Here is a 17758-nt window from a genome sequence, read left to right as displayed (position 1 = left end):
AATTGCTGGATAAAGGTGGTGGGCTTTTTAGTTCTGTTTCTCGAAGCATACACTAAGGAGAAGGGCAAAATGAAAAAATGAAACCATCAGAATGGCAACATTTCATTACTTGATTAATTTCGAGAAGCCACTTGTGCCAAAGAAGAAAGTGTACCTAAATACTACAGTATTTGCATCTCTTTGAACAATTATTCACGTAAGGGTAACTGGGTAGTCATAATTTGTATTTGAATAATGGATTATATGTGTTTTCTTTGCAATGTTTCCCTTCCTTCTTTTAGGGAAAATATTGAACCTGGTTTGTGAATGCTTTCTACCATCAATTACTTTTTGCTCTGATCTGCACCTACTGGCTTAATTGCCATCTGTCTGCATAGTGTGATAGTGTATAGTGTGCTTTTTTTTTTTTTAATATCTAAATTGTCTGAAAAGAGCTGGCTCTGGACAATGTTGGCTGTTCTTCAGGAGTGCATGAAGGCAGAAGATGTCAAGTGAAGACATTGCTAATATGGTATTCCTGGTTCTTTAGCATGATGTGGAACAAAAGACAAATGAGCTCTGAGTCCTAGGGTGTTTCTCAAGGTTCAGTCCATAGTCGTCACCTATGTGGCAAGGAAGATTTTAAGATTTTAAGAAAACGGAGCTTAGCTTTCTTGTTCTGTTTTGTTCTTTTCCTTCTTGTCCTTTCACTGCACTGTTACTTGCTATATAATTCTCTCAGCTGGTTTCAAGGTGATCATTTTGAGCGCGTGAATCTTTCTTTCAACATCAATCACACTGCCAAAACCTGGCAGTGACCACTAAGTGTACTAAACATTTGGTAACCCTTCTTGGCTTTCTTGACATTTGGATGTCTGCAGATTCAGCCTTCTCCTGAGGAGGCACGGGAACACGGAGGAGGATCTGAATTTGTTTAAGGTGCCAGCTGTTATCCAAGACCAGTAAGGACCTGATGGCAGCAAGAATGTCAAGATACATATAGCCATGCAGAGGTTAGTGGTGAATCCAGTATTTTTCTAGTGAAGTTGTACCTTTGTGCCATGAAGCATATAAAATACACCTATATATAAAATTCCCATGTTCTCCTTCATCTATTTTAAGGATACATTGTACATCAAAACACTGCAAGCATTGTTAGAATAGTAGGGATCCCATCACATACATCAGTTAAATTACATTCTTCAAACTTCTCCAAATACAATTTATGCATTCTCTGTTTTGTTTCCGGAAGCTGTAATAGCACAAAAGAAACAGGCTATGTTTTTGTGTTAAAGATCTTGATTTTTATGGGAAACCACAGTGGTTTTTGGGTTTTTTTGTTTGTTTTTTGTTTTTTTGAGTGAAAAGCTAAACTTTCTGTCCAAGAACATTTCCTATTTTGTATATCTTCTCATATGAGTTTGCAGAAGTGCAGCGTAAATCCAGTGGGAGTAGCATTCCAATGTAGCTACATGAGTGTTACATTATTTAAAATCAAACAAATTTAGTGGTGTAAAACCTGTTGCTCTTCTTTCTCATGATGTATTGCTACAGTTATAGTTGATTCAGCAGAGACCTTCTTGTACTTTATTTCTCATTTTCCTCTTTTTAGAACAATCCCTTTGGAATCTCTTCCAGTATCTTTTCTCAAGAAAAGTGTTAAAATGTGTACAATTGAAATAATTGTGGGGAGATTTCCAAGTTGGCAACTTTTCTTTCAAACGAAGGTCATTGAATGCTCTCTCCATAGCTTGGTAGTGTCTTCCCCATTCACACCTATTACGTAACTATAAGAAAACTTAATCTATGAACTTATCTTATACCTGACCTTTTTATTTTCTTAATGCAAACTAAAGGACATCCTGACTGCAAGTTGGAGGCTGGGCCATTGGCCTGTTTTATTCCAAGGAGGAAATGTGTCAGCACCGTCCAAGAACCCAGTAAATTGCTCTTTCTGTGGTGTCTGGGAGAGCAATGAATTGCTCTCTCAGGGGTGTCACTAACTCTTAGGTTGTTTCTCAGTGCATCACTGAAGTCTGTGTATTGCATAAAGTAATTTTCACATGAGAGAAGAGCATTTTCTTAGCTAGGTTAGCTGTAAACTCACCCTAAGGGACAAAGAACAATGAATGCAAGACTTTAAGTTGTCAGGTACATGATTGCACATAATACTAATCTAATCACAAGCTTTGAGTTAAAAAAAAAATGGGAGAAAGGGAGGAAATTCACTATCCCAGGGAGAGACGCTGACACTGGACAAGCAGTAGGGATAATTCTTTCTGTTCTCTGATATATTGGTGTGACTGCTGTTGTGCTTGGCAGAAAACACTCAGCCTGAAAGGCTGTAAACTTTACAGCTCTTCGCACTATGTCGCTGTCTTATGGAACCCAGTAGGGCACAGCAATGGAAAAGGATTTCTTGCAAATCTTGTCAATATATTTTGTCATTCCTTGATTGATTGAACTGCAAGCATAAGCTGTGTATTTCAAGACAATACTTTCGTTTTACAAAATAACAGCATGGAAACTAAAATATACTACTTGCTGCAGAATCATATCATTAAGGCTGGAAAAAATCTCTAAGATCCTCAAGTCCAGCCATCAACCCATGCCGACCATGCTATCTAAGCCATGTCCCTCAGTGCCATATTCTAATTCCCTCTTCATTTTTAGTGGAAATGTCTTAGTAACCAAAACTACAAAAAAAAGTCAGAACAATGCACGAGGTTTCAGCTCAGAATGAATTTGGCTGCAATATATAATTGAGCAGTGGAGTGAGAGTTTTGAAATTATGGAGTTGATTTTAACAGTTGACACTAGCATTAAGTGTTCTATATTTTAAGCTCCTGCCTATTGACATTTATAGATAGAAACAGTGATCTGAATTCCCCCTGTGGGTTTGGCAGATAGGTTTTAAAATTGTTTCATTTTTGTATGTAGTTTTCTTTTGGCAAGAACGTGTGTGAGTGGTGGAGGAGAGGTCAGTTTGTCTATGTTTATAGGTGCTGACAAGTTGTCTGAGATTTATTTTTAATTCAGCTTGCTTAAAAATTGCATGGCTGTATGTTTTTTTATAAATACTCTATTGCCAAAAGTTTTCATGTTAAACTTTGTGTGTGCCCCATTGCTTCTTATGACAGAAATTGGCTTCATTGATGTATAGTGCTTTAGTTAGACAATAGCTGGTTAAATGTGAGCCTCCAGAAGTTCAATCATCACCTCCATTTTTTGGAAAGTTATGCATTCAGTGGTTTTGATATGTCATACGATACTTTTAGTAATTAATCCAGTCAGTAATGCAACTTTTCTAGATTTTTTTTTGGCAGTGTGAGTGAACTCCCATTGAAATTTGATATTCAGTGGGATACAGATACATTTTACAGGTATTTGAAAGAGATCTTCCTTCAGTGTTGGCAAAATGATTGTAAAAGTTCTGGTTATTTCTAAAGAGGATCAAATGTATGTAGTTTGAAGTGATTTACAAAAGAAATTTGTTGCAATTAGAGGCATAGATAACCTGTAAGTGCTGTGATTAGCTGATGTGCTTTCAGACCATGCAGATCAGCATGCAGATCAGCATGGCTTTGTCCCTGCTCGCTACAGGGGAGTTGAACTAGATTGCATTTAAGGGATCCTTCCAACTGGATTCTATGATTTGCATGCAGGTGCTCAGGGAAAGTGAGAGCAGCTCTCCTGGACCCAGGCCTTGCAGGGTGCCTTGCAGAGTGCCGCTGCCTTCTGCTGTACCAAAAACTATTTTCAAGCATGATGTTGGTAAAGGGAATTGCTGCAGTTCTGTGACCAGCCAGATCTCTCAGCTGTACTGCATTGATACCAAAATGATATAAAATCATTGTCAGATTGAGAGCCAAGTGCTGCACAGAGCATCCTTCCTGCTCTCGCAGAGGCACTCTCATCCTTAGCATGGCAGTTTCAGAAGATTCAGGACAAGCATTGCAACTCTTTAAAAAAAAAAAAAGTCCCCTTATGAAATTCAGTTGGATATTTCTGTCTAATGTAAGCCAACTCAGGATGTGAAGCAATTAGCACTTCTGTAGATGTAGTCATCCACGGCAGCCTGCACTTGGGTAGCTTTAGCCTCAACTCTTTGTGTGCACCTTTTCTTTTTCTTTATCCAGAATGAGATGTATCATTTGACCATGGGCTGATCTAAAATGAAAACTTAGATTAAGAGCAGTGCCAGTAGTAGTAAATGGTTACGCTGCAGGAATCAGAGCCAGCTGAAAATTAGAATTTTTGAAAGGGGGGCTGGAGTCTTAATCTCAACCAGCTCTGGAAAAATTGCAGCTCTGTTCTCCACAGGGAAGGAGGAGGGGGCAACGTTGATTCAGAAAACATGTGCTGCGCTCCACTGTATAAATCTGGATTTCAAAAATAAACTTTTTTAGCATGCTTGAAAGTTGTTGCTGACTACTGCCAACTAGAAGATTTAATAAAGAGTTTAACTTAGAGCAGCCCAAGCCAGCTCTGCAAACACATGCTTTCCCGCTGAGATCAGAACGAATATCAGTGCAGTGTGCAAGAGCCAGACTGTACGAGCAGGGCTGTCTGCATCCATCCCTCATCTGACTTCAGTTATTGTTATGGCTGGCACATTTCCATGGCTGTAATCATTGTAGAGTGTGTCCAAAGATCTGCTCCAAACTCGATCGTGCTGCTTACATTTTTCAATTATTTTAGTAAGGCTCTTTCATCTGCAAGCCTAGTCTGCCTGGTGAATGGACACATTTACCTTCTCAATTATAAATCTTTTTATAATCTCTTGTGCTCTCCCTACATACCTTCTAATGTTGGATTTTGTACTTCTTGGACTTCAGCCAATTGTGAAAAGTCTTTTAACATAAAGACAGCAAAAATTAACAGGTTGTGTAAAAAGTCACATTTTTCATTATATCTTTTTGAGTTGCTTTTTGAAATCTATGTTTAATCCAAATATACTTGAGTCAGTATCTTGATGGGGTAGAAATGGGAAGGGAGTTGAAAACAGATTTCTGTTTTCAGCCAAGAGTTCAGCTTTTGCCTAGTGATGCGTGCTGCTGGGAGAGGACTGACTTGGTGAAGGCAGCACATCATGGGCAGACCTCCAGGCATCTCCCAGAAGGGCTCAGAGTACTGAGAAATGAGCTGGGCTGGTTCTGGGAGGGGTGCAACATTGAACAAAGCTGATTTGGAGGAGACCTGTCAAGCCATGCTCAAATGTCTATAGCCAGATATGTTGTGAATTCTGAATGTGAATGTGATTCTGGGGAAATTCAGACATAAAGGAACCTCTTATACACATGGCCACATGAAAAAAAAGTTTCAGAAAATGCCATCTTTGACTCTGTTCCTTCAGATACCCTTTTCCAAAGTGCAAGCAGAAGGAATACATTTCATTTTCCAATAGGTAAGCAGGTTAAAATGTTGCCAGCCTGTAAAGAAAAGTTGAGGGGAAAGAACATGACTTCATGAGATTTGGGTACAGTGGGATCTGGGGACAGAAGTAGTAAGGAGGAGAGGTCTTTTGAGTCCTTTTAAAGGCTGAGTTATAAAACAAATGCCTCAAATGAAAGGCTACCGGTGATGGCACAGGACAGCCAGAAAGACCAATGGAATGCCATACTTTGCCACATGGCATTACTCATTGAATACTCCAAACCGGAATGAAAGGGTGAAGATGTTCTTGTCTCATTACTGATATCAATAACGTATTCATTGAGAGGGAAAACAAAAACTCACAAAGGGCAAACCACTTCTTTGCTCTGTGTGTAGTGTCTCTTGGTCAGCATGATGGTATGAATCCAGAGATTGTGTACAGGTCATATATAGACACCAGGGAAGAATATGTGCTGAGAACTGGTATGTGAAAAGATCATTTTTTCTACAGTTAATAAAACCACTTGTCATGGTTTTGTGATTTTTGGTTTTCAGTGTTCCACATCATGACATCATGTGGGGCACTGGGAGTTTAACTGTTAATGCTCAAGATCTGGTGACCTGCCTGGAAGAGAAGAGCAACTACATTCCCCAGGGGACTCTGCAGTCACAGAGAGGAGACAGAACTCCTGGCAAGGTCACTAGATGGACTCTACTTCTTCCGCTCTTCTTCATCGTCTCTCCTCCCGTCTCCCTGCTGCTCAACTGAACTGCGCATCTCACATCAGTGCTATGGTGAGGCCTTATCCACCTTTTGGACATTCTCTCTCTCTCTCATTGTATTTGATTTATTAGCTTCAATTCGAATTATGGTGTGTTATCTTGCATTCCGATACCATATTTAGTAATTAGTTTGTTTCTCCTCAGAGAAAACATTGCCACTGTTTCTAATTATTCTGGGGTCCCCTGATCCCTTTTTTTCCGGAGGTGCAGATTTTGTGAAATCCCTCCGCCATACCAGTCACGGAACTGGGCCAAACCAGCCCAAAAACCATTGACACCACTTCAAAAAGCAAAGAAAAACACAGCCATAGATTTTATTACCTTGATTACAAGCTCTATAACAAAGCACTGACCGCTGTTTGGAGGTGTCCTAGCAGTGGCCTGTACTGTGAGCCTGCACTGTCTTAATTCTCTGAAATTTAGCCTCAGCATTCAGCATCCTAACAGGGAAACTCTAGTCACACTTCCATGTTTCTCTTCTAACCACTCTTGTTATTCTAAAATAAATGCCAGTGCAGCAGTGGTTTAGTTAACAAAGCAAGTAATATCTTTGCAAGTGAGCGAGAGACTTTTCTTACTTTATGCCTGATGACACAACAGCATTAATAAATATAGAACTGGTTTGGTAGTGCTTGCATAATAGAGCTTTCCAGCAATGTTGCTTTTCTTTCAATGCACAGCATGACGCGATCTGTCTGAAATAAATTCTAGTAAATATTTGCACTTCTCACAAGACCTGCCATTTGTTGTTACTGTAAACAAGGCAGCTAAAGGTGCACCAATAGGGGCCTTCATGGGATCAGTGTACTGGGGAAGCTCATGCTGCAATTTCTTCTCTGTGAATAAACTGAATTATTCAGCCCTGTTTCTAGCGCATTTCTAGTACAAATTCCCTTTGGCAAAAGGTAATAGTAGAATAAAAAATTAACTGAATCAATTTGGGAAAGGAATATGGGTAAACATTAAGAGGTTTTTGTTTGTTTGTTTTTTAATTATGTTTTGGGATGTATGATAATTATCTTTGAGTAAATCCAGTGTAGCTCACAATAATGGCAAGATCTGCAATGTAAACAACTACCAGATGGATAAGGGTAGTCCTAGAATAGCTAGGCAAAATGATTGTTCAACCTCATATCCAAAATACAAAAAAAAAAAAAAAAAGCATTTTAATGGAGTATCTGCCTGGAAATCTTTTGGATGATCCATCTAGTTTGAATGATTTTAAGTTTTGCTGAGTGCTGTTGTTCTGCATTGTTGAGCCCCCCAACTCTTGCTCTGACCAGTATGGGTTTCTTCTCATCCTTTCCCTGCCTCCCTGTTTATATTTTTCTACAGAGCCCTATTATCTGGAAGAACTGATACTCTAGATCCACAGATTAAATTTTGCAGTCAAATGCGTTCTCAGGTATCACAGGACATGGTTGAAAGATTAGGCTCCTTTGCTTGGAAACTGTATTCTGCATCTTGGATGCTTCCTCTGAAGCCTTACATGAACATAGCTGTTTGTGGTTTCACTCCCTTTGCTTGGTTTATTTTGGTTTACAGTCACGATGGGAAAAAAAAAAAGAAATGAAAATAAAAATGAAACAAATGCTAATTGCAGCCAATTGGTTTCTGCATCTTTTTCTGAGAGACAGCATTGAGGTTTGGTTTTATTGTGTCGATCTGAAGCATGAGGCTGGTTCAAGGAAACAGTTGGCAATAAGCATTCTGCTAACAGCTAGGCAATTGCATTAAAGTAAAACTGGAAGACTGAGAAACCAAGAAAAGAAATGAAATTCAAATGTAAGAACTGTGCAATATTTAGGGAAGAAAAAAAAAAGAGGAAAGCTTGCTGCTTATTCTAAGAGCTCTGAATATGTGCTGTTCAAAATGCATGTCATGAGGAAGTGTTTTGGATATGAAATAGGCTGTTTTGAAATGCCTATCTTGTTAAAGTTTATAGGAATAACAGGGAAACATGATAGCTGAAGTTTCAGTGAATTGTCCCATTTGGCAATCATTCCCAGAAGAAAACAACACCCTGGAAATTTTGCGTGGTACAATGTACTGCACTTTTTCCATGGCTTGACTTCAGCTATGTAAAATCTACTTAGGAAAAGGTGTTTTAAGAACTTCAGTCGTTGGCTTTATAGAGTCAAGGGTATTGGGGTGGAGGCAGTCAGGCTTGGATATTTAGCTGCTGTTCTGTTTTCACCTAACCCCAGACTGTTTTGTCCTAGAAATGTAAATTCCCAGCATCATCTCACTTAACTGAGTTGTTAAATTTAGGAACATTAAGTGTCCTGGATTCTCAATATAGTCAATGAGATACGAATATCCGCAAAGGTAATTTGACCCTTGCAATAGACGGATCTGCTCCTGAGGGTGACTTTGCTTTGCTCGTATGGTTGTGAGAAGTAGTGATAGTTGAGCTCACAATTTGGGTATCTAACTTACACAGCTGTACGTGTGAGAATTGTGCCCAAATAAGTCTTACTCAGCATTTCTTCTTTAGGCAAAGTGCCTTGTGGTATCAGATGTACAAAAACTTGATTTAAAAGGCTGGAAAAGTGTGCAGTTATTGTTTATGAAGTGAAACTGGTTTTAGCTGCTAAATAAGGAGAGAGACAGGATAAAGGAAAGCAACAATAAATGTTATGCAGTGGATAAACGTGGGAAATAAATGGAATATTGTATATAGGAAAATGTGCCCCTGAGTCCTCCAATTCTGTAGGGAGATGGAGCAAGACACTTTCTGTCTGGTATCAGAAGCCAAAAGAAATTGGAGAGACAGAGAAAGATGTGCTGCCATCAGATGAAGGGATGGTGGAAAGCACAGAGCTGTGCTGAGGGCAGAATGTGCGAAGATCAGAGAAATACTGTGCCAGCTGAACAGGGGCACATTGTAAAATACATTAGATTATGCATGGTGTTCTTGGTGTTCTCTTCAGAACAAAATAAATGGTGTGGCCCCATTTTGAATACTTTGTGCAATTCCAGCTGTCCCATCTCAAGAACGATGAGCTGGAAGCTGTTGAGGTGCAAAAGAAGGTGACGATCAGACTGTTAGGATGGCTTCAGTGTGAGAGGTTCAGTAAGTCAGATCTTTCCAGTTTTGAGAAAAGGTGACTAATGTGAGGAAGCAGGGTATATTGGAGTCATGTGAAGTCAAGAGTGGTGTGTAGAAAGTGAAAATATAGTGATTATTTATTATTTCTCACTAGACAAAAAAAAACAAGTGAAGGGACCAGGCAGCACTTAACTAAATTATGGAAGCCATTGCTACAGGATGTTGCAGATGCCAAAATATAAATGGTTTCTTAAAGTGATTAGATAAACCCAGGGAAGAGTAGTTCATAAAGACCCATTAAAGACACTGATTTGGGGCCAGCCTGCAGTTCAGAGGAAGTATCTAAACTGCAGGTCTGCTTAGAGTTTGCAGGGCATACCATACGCTTGCTTCTGTTCATGTCCTTCCCTTAAGTATCCATTCTGGTGTTATCAGAGACAAGATACCAGAATAAATGCATCTTTGGTGCAACCCACTGTATGGTTTGCTTCTTGCTGAATCACTCAGTGAAGGTCTGCATTAAGTATCTGCACAGCAGACTAGATGCAATTTAGCTCTAAGAATTCTGATTTCTACATTTGATATTGTTCTTTCATTTATAATGTTATTTAATCTCTTGCATAAAAAAACAGCATACTAGACTGAATCTGGTGGTACAACTTTGTGTCTTATTTTTCCCAGCACATTCTCCTGAATAGTGTTCTGCATATCATCTTCTGTTGCTACTGACTCATATGTTTATTAATCTGGTCTATGCAAATAACTTTTCTGCATTTCTTTTTCTGTAGCTGTTTAATAAGAATACTGACCCTAGGTCAATTACCTTTAATTATCTAGAAGGTTTCTTTTAAGTGTTAGTATAACCTTGGAAAATTATTAACTAATATGTAGACCCTTGTGTATAGTTCTCATTGAAATCTGTTCTGCTAGCAATTAATGTAATGGAATTGCCACTATCTTTTTGGAGTTATTAGTCACATCACTCAAAATAGTTTTTGCTTCAGCCCCCATTGCTCTGACTTCTTTAGAACAGCAATATTTGTAGTCTCCTGCTGTAGTAGTGCTGAGAGAGCCAGAACCAAGCAGTAAACACAGTGGGATGCTGTAAGCATTCTGTAGTTTCTCTAGGGCTTACCCTACAAAGAATTTCATATCTGTGTGACAGTTGCTAGCAGGCCAAGAAGCTTTTGTTTAACCTTCAGAGTTCAAACTGATCTTTAACTTAAAGTTTGTATGGCATTCACTCTGAATGTAATTTATTGGGGAATATCTGCCCTTCCTTCTGTGTGTTTAATACATATGGGTTGGTAATCCTACTGGTGCAAATTAAGAGTTCTGCAAACAAAATTTTATTTCTAGCACATGTGAATTCTTCTGGAGAATTGCTCATACAAACCTGGACTCATGTAGATTTATTTACTGGTGCATTTAATGGGTTGTTTACAAGCAACCTGGAAAAATATGCAAAATTTGACATTCCTGTAGAGGTGGAAGGGGATTTCAATGTCTTAAAAACATAAGTAATAAAAGTCAAAGTATTTTACTTTTTTTCAAAGTAACAGTTAGCTCTTCTGACTCTGTCAGACTTCCCATTGATGCCAGCTACATATCCCTGGGGTCTGGAAAACATGAGAATCCTTGAGGAATCAATGTAATAGTCTATTGTTACTTGGCATGAGTGAATCTTATACCAACAGGAAGCTCTGAGCACCCAGCCTCCTGGTGCTTGACCTGAGACCTATAGGATCTAAAAGGGAAGTGTTATTTGCAGAATAGAACAATCCTAGAGTTTGGGGCCATGGAAGTCCAAGCTTTCACAGCACTATAGAGAAGTATCCTGGCTGGAAATAAGGCACTCTTCTATCTGACTGGGTTTTTTTTGTTTTGTTTTGTTGTTTATTTATTTATTTATTTTACTAAGTAGAGGTTCCTTGAAGTAGGCATGTGGCTATGATTTGCTCTTGCTTCATGAATTGTCACTTCCCAAATAAACATGCCCTGTTGGAATTCCCTGACCAGCTCTGATTCAGACATAAAGTGAATTCATTTCTTCATTCTGGGATTAAACCCATTCTCCTCTTCTTTTTCCTCTCTTTCCTCTTCAGCCTAATTCCTCTGAAACTAGATGCAGTGAGTTGACACTGCAAGCAACTATTTAATTTAATTAATTAATTTAATTAATATTATTTTATTTAATATTATTTAATTTAATATATTAATATTATTTAATCCATTTTGGTTTGGGGTGTGTGTTCACTCCCCAACTTCTGCCACCTCTGGAAGGGTCACACCTAGGGATTATTTAATGCTCACATTTAGCATTCACTTTTGAAAAATCTTGAAAAGCTGCCCAAACAAAGTAAGCACTTCTTGTACAGTTTTTTTCTGAATGTGTAAGGAAACCTTGCAGACTCTTTAAAGCTGCAAAATGTCAGAAAAATCAGGGACTCACATAGTGTTTTTCTAGTGCTGCAAATATATTGATACACGAAAAGCTGTGAATGGGAAAAAAATCTTCATTTGTCCCATTCTGGGTGCTGTGAAAAACAAGAAAAGAGCAACTGCTGCCCAGAGGATGGAAAGGGGCTACAGCTCAGAGGCAGTTTGCAGGGGGTAGAGAACTTGAGGTTTGATCAAATGCCAAACTGATTTATTGCAAGTTGGCTTGTGTAAATAGACAGCATCTAAGACCTCCTGGTGTGTCCTTAGAAGGGAAATAAAACAGCCATGTCTTACAGATGGGAAAACTGAAGAATGGAAAACTCAAGCAAATTTCCTATGATGTAAAAACAGGTCACTGACAGAGCTGAAAGAAGAACTGAAGTTTCTTGAATCTCTTTTTTTTTTTTTCTTCCTGTTGGACTATGCTGTGTCAGTTACAGAGGTGAGAACTCTTAAAAAGAGGAAAAGCAACAACAACAACAACAACAAAAAACCAACCTGTGGTGCTCTTCCATTCTGACCTGGTTGCACTGCTTACATGCTATTCCTCTAAGAGAACTACTTCAAGCTTCACAGCAAAAAAGCAAAACAAAACAAAACAAAGTGCTTTTAAAAGCCATTTTGAAATCTGTAAACTAGCAGCGGCAGCAGCAAGCAAATCTTTCTCACTTTCCAGCTTGATAATAAGCCTCACCAGTTGACAGTTTATTTTCTTTCCAACAATCAATTCTTGACTGAAAGAGCACTTGATTTCTGAGTAGGCAATAACAAGCGTAGGCATGGAGTTGTTGTCACTTGTGCTTTCATTTCAACAAAAAAGTTGAAAACCAGATTTGCTGAAAATGAATTGAAATGTTTTCCTTACCCTTTTCTCCATGTATATCTATTTTCTGTTCAGTTTTCTTAAATGGCATTCACAGAAGTTGACAGAGATCCTCACTTAGTATTTTTTTTGTCTTTCACCTTTTCATTTTAGGCTTATATGACAAGGGAAAACACTTAACTTCCAGTTTTTAAAATGAGGTAAATGATTTGATTTTCTATCCAGTTACAGAGGTGGTGAACAGAAGAAATGAATATGAAACAGAAGTGTTAGATCTAATAACCTGACCATATATGCAGAAGACTTAAATGGAGGACAGCAGGCAACACACACTTCAAAAATTTGTTTAAATTGGGAACTTTGCTTGACTTTATATTGTCTAGATGGGAGATAATGCATTAATTAGGACTTTGATTGATGTATCTTCTTTGAAGGCAAAATATGACTTCCGAGGAGCACTTTTCCATTCATTTTCCATGAAGTGTTTCCCCAGTCCCAATGCTAACCTCCAAGAAAGACCAGATCATAGGTATGCTTGCAGAGCTGGAGCTCTGGGGGATAGGATTTTCTAGTTTTGTGCACAGCCTGGAGTTCTGAAGTATTGGCCTTGATTTGGTTCCCGGGAAGTTACCATACAGAAGTGCATTAAGTTCAATTAAGGTGCAGGGTTACAGAATTGCTACTAATTCCCATTCATTGCACCATTCAAGTGACTATGAAGAAAATTAACTCCATCCCAGCCAAAATCACTACACAGTGCCATATCTAGGGAGACATCTGCTGTGTTCCCATTCCTTAGAATAAGATAGAACCATTGGCTTCTACCTCACAAAGCTTCCTTTCTTAAGACTACCTATCATCTTTCATAGTTTAGTTAAAGGAAACTTTTTTCTCTATATAAATCACCATGGCTTCATTAATTCCTTAATAAGGTTCCCTTCCATCAGGTATTGTTACCCCCATAATTTCAACACTGCTTGAGTAGAGAGAACATTTAAATCCCATCCGTCATTAGAGTAAAGCTCTTTTTTCTTTGTTATCCTTCATAACAGGTGGTAATGTAAGAAAGTGATCTACCATCCCCCCAGATTCTTTGAATTCTGCTTCTAAAGCCATTCTTTGAATCATATTTCTAACACCTCTTGGGGTTTTGTGCAAAAAAAATAATAATAAAAAAAAATCATTCTCTTTAGCATTACACAGACGTTGACTGGGAAATCTCTTTATCAGTTTAAATCAAGAGTCATTTTTTTTCCTACAGAATCCATTTTAGTCTCCTGTACTGCTGGTTCTCAGTATGAAAGAATCTATTTAACTGCTGGTTTTTTTGGATGGCTTTTAATGTTGTTTTTAGATTTATACATGGGGTATTTTGCCAATGAGCCTCTTCATCTTACCACTAGAATGATTTTTAATGGACATCCAGTAGTTTCATATTAAGTAGTTTCTTTCAGCTTTATTCTCCCTAGGGAGGAATGCACCAAATGGCTGGAAATGTCAGCAGCTGCATTAGCCGAAGCAGTTTAGCTGCTGCCACCTCCTAGATAAATCTTGCCCTTTTTCATTTTTCTGTTTCTTACTGTTTCCCTCAAAGTAAGAGAGCCAAGGAAACTTCCCGTCTGGCATTATACAGATTAGGAACTAAATTAGTAGCTATTACAGATGGGTATTTTTCTATTGATTTCAGGGTGAAATCCATTAAAACTGGCAGAAGAGCTAGCTCCATATCTACAGTCAACAAAGCCAAACAGAAATATGAAGCAGAGGAAAAAGGAGAGAATGTATGCAGCTGCGTGGCATCGAGTCCAGCTCAGAACTTGCCTGCCCATCAGGTGGTGTAGACACAGTGTGGCACTGCTGCTCCTCTTGCCATTGCTCAACACAGAAGTGATATTTAACATGAAAGCAAACTAGCCAGGCTACTTATCTTTCCATTAGAACACCTGAGCATGGATCCAGTTGGACTCTGGAAATGAATTAGGTGCACCTTAGGCATCATACTGCCAGGCACTGCCTGTCTGTCCTGCTCTTATAACCTGATAAAATTGGCATTACAGTGGCTGGTGACTTGGCCACAGAATCACAGAAAGCCAAGGATTGGAAGGGACCTCGAAAGACAATCTAATCCAATTCTCCTGCTGGAGCAGATCACATATTTTGTGTCTGAAAACATGTAGAGCTTAGTCTTCTCCCAGGAGTAAGCATTGTTGACATCAGTCCCCTCACTTATCTTCGTTCATTAAAATGTTGCAATACAATTATTTGTTCTTCAGGCAACAAAACACCCCTGGCAGCATATTTTGCTAATTAGTTGACCTATCAATTAAAGTCCACAGCCTTAAATAATCTTGCTTTTTTCATGTAAAATGATCAGTGAATTCAGAATTCTGCTGCATAATCCATCAAGGCATTACAGGTTGTGTCCTAGAGTATAGCTCTGGATCTGTCCTTCATCCAAGTTCCTCAAATAAATGAGTTCATAAAATGGCTTGGATTGAGAGGGATCCCAAGGATCATCGGGTTCCAACTCCTTACTTTAGACTGGTAGAATTACATTAAACATACACAGCTTCTTGATTAGGACTGTGATCTTGTGTTAAAAGTTCTTGATACTTAATACTGGAGTCAGCATAGCCCACAGCTTTGCGGTTATTTGCAGTGCAGGTTTTTGGAGAAGCAATTGAATGTCTTGAGTCATCAGCATGGGTTAGACCCCAGACATATTATTTAGCATAATGGGTTATCAAACTTTATGGTTACTTTGGAACGTGTGTTTTTAATGCTTCCTGGTAAAAAGTATAATTTGAAACTTTATTTTTGAACTACTAAAACACAGCGACCATCGAATTGCCTGGACACGTATGTTGTTAATGAGAACTCTATAAGTCTTAACCAAAAACTATTGCAACTGGTTTTTAGTACTCAGGAGTTAGTCTGACCAGTTCATTCCAGTTAGGAGAATTCAGTGTTGGAGAGAAATATCTTTCATGTAATCCTGTTCAATTGTAGAGATGTTCCAAGCACCTTTGAGCATAGGAGGATCAAATGACAGGAGATTGTTTTCAGCTGGTACTCAAACCCAATAGCACTGTCTGGGCTTCTCTCAGTGCTGCATCCCACACTTGCCCAGTGTGCATCTGGATTTTCTTTCTAAAAATCTGCTCATTTGTGGTGTTTCTGCTGTCCTCTTTGTCACACCCACACACCAGTCAAACAAGTCTTTTGTATAATTCAAATTCCTCACTGGTCTTTCATATTTCTGCTTCAGCCTGTGACTTGATGCGTGTTAGAATCAAGGGTTGTTGGTTTTTTTGTTTGTTTTTTGGTTGGTTGTTTGGTTTTGCTTTAAATAAAGAGTGTAACTATTGTGTTTTAAAGGAAATGTGTTACTTAAAGTAGTCTGTTCTGCATTGGCATTCCTTTTCTCAACCAGTGATAATTGTTTGCTAGTATGTGGACAAATACTAAGAAAACATCTCCTGCACAGGAAGTGTTCTAGAAGTGAGACAAAAAAGCCCATGGCTGAGTTCTTTGAGAGTACAGGGAGGACTGCTTGTTTGGCAGTTGCTGAGTCCATCTGTATTTGTCAATCTCAAACCATTGTTTGAGATTGCGTGGGTGATTTTTAACTTAGAGTAAACACTGCTGTTCATCCCAATGACTGTCAAAAGGAAAAGAGGAGGCTATGACTCTAGGTTGAATCTTCTTTAGGTTCAGGCTACTTGTGAAGAATTTGTCAGTCTGCTCCATGGAGAGCAGAGCAGCTCTGATTTTATCCATGGCCAAGCTGTGAGAAAGGTGCATGCAGCACAGAGTGAAAGCATAAAGCTTGCAGCTCCCTGACAATGCAGCTATCTGGAGAGCACCAGGAATATGTATATTTTTTTCTTGAGTGTTTACTGCAGAGGTGAATTTTTAAACAATCTTTTCAGCACTCAGGCTACCAAATAAAGACCCAAAATTTTTAAAGGGGAGCTGATAATACTATTATATTATGGCTAGAAATCAAATAGTTCAGGTTGTGCTTTCATTATTTGCAACTCTCAAGTGTATTTTAATATAATTTGTCCAAGCAGTGCTCTTTTATCATGTTCCTTCCCCAGACCATCTTTCCTCCTTATCTAAATGTCCTCAAAGCCTTTCATCTCCCTGGGAAGCTGTCAGATGGTTATGGAAATCCAGCCGGCAGGACGAGTCTCAGTGGTGCTCATGGCTCTGAAGGAGGATCCTATCTTGCTCAAAGCAGCCCTTGGGCAAACTAAAAGACCACCCATTTGCAGAGCCAGAACTGAAGTTTTAAATTGGTTTTGTTTTTTTTTTCTAGACACTCTTAAGCAGAAACAGACAAGGCACAGGGCTGAATGTTCTGCTTCCATACATATATACTTATGGATAACTTTTGGAGTATCAGATTTTCAATAACCTAAAGCCATTAGAAATGGTTCATGAACATTCAGGCATGCATACATAATTTATGCTAACTGAATCCATTTATGTGCACTCTTGTAAAACAGAAACAGGTTGCAACTTATTAGTGGAATAAATGGAATTGCTTTTTTATAGCATGTTTTACTCGTCTCCCTAATTTAAAGCTAGGTCATTGAAATATAAAATTGGCTGATAATTACAATAAATATTCCTAGAATATTTCTATTTTCCAGCTCATACATAATCTGTTTCTTTTTTAAAAAAATATTTGATTTGGGATTCTTCAATATATACTACAAGGATGCTCTGCACTTGTGAATAAATAACGTTTGAATGAAGGCTTGAGGTAAAATGCGAGGTTTTACCCCAGTTAAGTTATTTTTACTGGAGGTTCAGTGAAAGGATTGAATCCACTTCAAAATGGCTTTTGCTCTTAGATAAATTCTTCCTATGTTATTAGACAGTTTTACCAATATTACGTTACTGAAGTCTGGAGGGGGAAAAAAACATGAGAACAAAACGCAATTTTCTGATGCTGTACTGAGTAAGAAGGTGAAAACAAGTGGCTTTTCCTGTGTGAAAATATCCCTTATTTTACAGTCTAAACCTTCAAGTTGAAGAACTCCCAGTCATGCATCTCCGTGTACATGAAGTAACACATCAGGTCATGCACAGCATGTCTTTAGGCTCATGAGGCTGATTGGCTTTGGGAAATACAGCACAGCTGCAGCTCTACTAAGGAGCTTTCTGAATATTGTTTCTTCAAAGGGTTTAAAAATAAAAAAATGGTTGTGTGGCTATGATTCTGAGCAATACCGCAGCCAAAATAATGATTGCTATACTCAAGAACTAATGTGGATCCCAGGGCTTGAATT

The 17758-nt window shown here is 38.5% G+C and overlaps 1 long non-coding RNA gene across 1 annotated transcript; it reads left to right on the top strand.

Moving 5' to 3' along the window:
• Positions 1-498: 498 nt before the first annotated feature.
• On the top strand, positions 499-16966 carry LOC128075162 (uncharacterized). The gene is made up of 4 exons (XR_008203674.1): positions 499-992; positions 5911-6150; positions 12890-12984; positions 14143-16966. It is a non-coding gene; the product is annotated as an uncharacterized LOC128075162 (long non-coding RNA).
• Positions 16967-17758: the final 792 nt, after the last annotated feature.

The sequence above is a fragment of the Tympanuchus pallidicinctus genome, unplaced genomic scaffold (assembly GCF_026119805.1).
Source record: "Tympanuchus pallidicinctus isolate F22 unplaced genomic scaffold, pur_lepc_1.0 scaffold12, whole genome shotgun sequence".
Classification (NCBI taxonomy): Eukaryota; Metazoa; Chordata; class Aves; order Galliformes; family Phasianidae; genus Tympanuchus; species Tympanuchus pallidicinctus.
Note: the sequence above shows the minus strand (reverse complement) of the source record. Positions and strands in the feature narration are given on the sequence as shown.